The following is a 2,722-nucleotide window of genomic DNA, read 5'->3' on the forward strand; positions in this document are numbered from 1 at the left end:
TGTATGTGTGGTTGTGTGTGTGTTTACGTATCTATGTTATGAAAAATAGGTGAAGAATACTGAGATGAAAGTTTAATCTATGACGTTGTATGTATCACTTTCTCTCTCTCTCCCTTTCCTTCTTTTACTCTTACTCTCTATATTTTTATGTTGAGCGCGTGTGTAAGAATGGCGTTCCAGGTAGAAGGGATGAAATATAAAAGTTGCTAGAAACAACAGCCAAATCTCCCTTAAATCACACAAAGTAAACGGGATTTAAAAAATCTAATTACTGCACTGGAAAGTTCAGATCGAGAAAATTCCATTGATGTAAAAATTTTTACGAAAAAGTGGAAAATGTGGATTTCTATAAACTTTTAAAAAGGTTTCACGCAGACACACAATTTCAGCTTTATATATTAAGATTATAATAAATTCATAGCGTCCCCCAATCCACTGCCTTCCTCCCAACGCCTCCTTTTTCTCCACTGCCCCCTTAGGCACCAGTGCCCACCTAGACCATCTCAACACCCACCGGGGGTAGCGCCCACTTTGAGAACCTATGATCTGTACAATGCTTCTGTGGTACAGAATACATCGAGACAAAGAAGAAAAAGTGAGAAGAGGGTCAGCTAATCTAGTTTTAATCTAGTGGATTAAGATTTCCTCAGTGATTGCCGATCCTCTTTCAGTGTCCACAATGGTCCTACTTATAAAAGCTACTCTGAATAACCGATGACCACATACGGCCAGAGACCAAGTGGCCTGTCAACTTCAAAACAGCCAACCAACAGCCGACTCCTCTCTATTAATATTAATATATTTTATTATCAGTATTATTATTATTATTATTATTATTGTTATTATTATTATTATTGTTGTTACAGCTGAGTAGGTTTGTCTCTATAACTGACATTTCAAATGATAATAATGGCGGCGGTGGTATATTAATGAAGATTATAACGACAATGATGCTGGTGGCATCAGTATGCATGGTGATAATGTTGAAATCAATAGTAGTGGTGGTAGGAGCAGTAGGAGCACAGTAATGGTGGGGTGGGTGGGGCATGCCAATGATGGTGATAAAAACAAGTGTTAGCGGGAGGTGGGGTGGAGTTTACAATGATGGTGATGGTGGTAATGCTGAGGAGGAGATTGGTGATGGTGGTAATAATTATGATGAGGATAATGATGATGATGATAACAACGATGATGATGATGATGATGATGATGATGATAACAACGATGATGATGATGATGATGATGCAGAATGACTGGCATTTAAACCCATTTCCAATAAAACGCTATAAAAAAATACCCCACCAAAAAAACAAAAAATCCCAAAACATACGTTCTCCATTCTACAGAACATAACAAACAGTTGTTTTGACTAAGAAACATAAATGGCAGTGCTAGGAATTTATAGATATATTGTTGCTGTTGCTGTTGTTGTTGTTGTTTAAATAAAAATCAATAAGTCATATATAAAAGAAGTAACCTGCTTCAGACAGAGCAAAAAGTATATTTTTAAGTATCAGTTTTGGTCTTCTTAAGATGAAAAGGTACAGATCAGTGATTTGGTAGGAAGAGGTGGAGACACTTTTACTCATGGAGTTTCTCTAAGCTTACAAGAAACAATAATAAAAGCATCAATAACAGTAATGATGACGATGATGATGATGATGGTAATAGTAACAACTAATAATAATAATAATGATAATAATAATAATAATAATAATAATAATAATAATAATGATAATAATAATAATAATAATAATGATAAGAAGAACAGTGATAATACAACTATTAATAATAATAATAATAATAATAATAATAATAATAATAATAATAATAATAATAATCGCTGACGTGGCCAATGACAGTACTGCCTGAATGGCACTTGTGCCAGTGGAACATTAAAAGCACATCCGAGCGTGATTGTTGCCAGGGCCACAGATTGGCTCCCATGCCGGTGGCACATAAAAAGCACCATTTGGACATGATCATTGCCAGCGTTACCTTATCGGTACATGTGCCGGTGGCATGTGAAAAACAACATTCGAGCATGGTCATTGCCGGTGTCACCTGAGTGGCTCATGTGCAGGTAGCACGTAAAAAACACCTTTTGAGTGTAGTTGTTGCCAGGACCGCCTGACTGGCCCTCGTGCCGGTGGCACGTAAAAAGCACCCACTACACCCTCAGAGTGGTTGGCGTTAGGAAGGGCATCCAACCGTAGAAACTTTGCCAGATCAGATTGAGTCTGGTGCAGCCTGTGGCTCACCAGTCCTTAGTCAAACCGTCCAACCCATGCTAGCATGGAAAGCGGACGTTAAACGACAATGATGAATAATAATAAGAAGAAGAAGAGTAATAATACAACTAATAATAATAATGGAAGATGGACATTAAACAATGATGATGATGATTATCAATAACTGTTCTTTATTGGCCAGTAGTAGTAGTAGTAACAATAATGATGTCTAACATTTATAACAATGATGATGTCTTTACATTGAAATAATAATGATGATGATGATGATGATTATAATACATAGGATGACTATAAAACATGTGTCTTCCCCCCTTCCCCCAACCAACCCTTGTTGCACATATTTTATTCTCTAATGCAGACAGATGAAACACTGAAGTAACACCACACACAACAAACCGAAACACATATAAACAGATCCTACACTTTTAAAAACTAACGTTGTACACAGCAGCTTAAGAATATGGTGGTGG

General features: G+C 36.7%; 1 protein-coding gene across 1 annotated transcript in view; it reads right to left on the bottom strand.

Annotated features, from left to right (window-relative positions):
- LOC106875812 (heparan-sulfate 6-O-sulfotransferase 2) overlaps positions 1 to 2,722 on the bottom strand; it is a 52,674-nt gene that overhangs the window by 30,923 nt on the left and 19,029 nt on the right. The gene's annotated exons all lie outside the window — the stretch shown is intronic.

This window comes from Octopus bimaculoides, chromosome 7 (assembly GCF_001194135.2).
Source record: "Octopus bimaculoides isolate UCB-OBI-ISO-001 chromosome 7, ASM119413v2, whole genome shotgun sequence".
NCBI classification, from domain to species: Eukaryota; Metazoa; Mollusca; class Cephalopoda; order Octopoda; family Octopodidae; genus Octopus; species Octopus bimaculoides.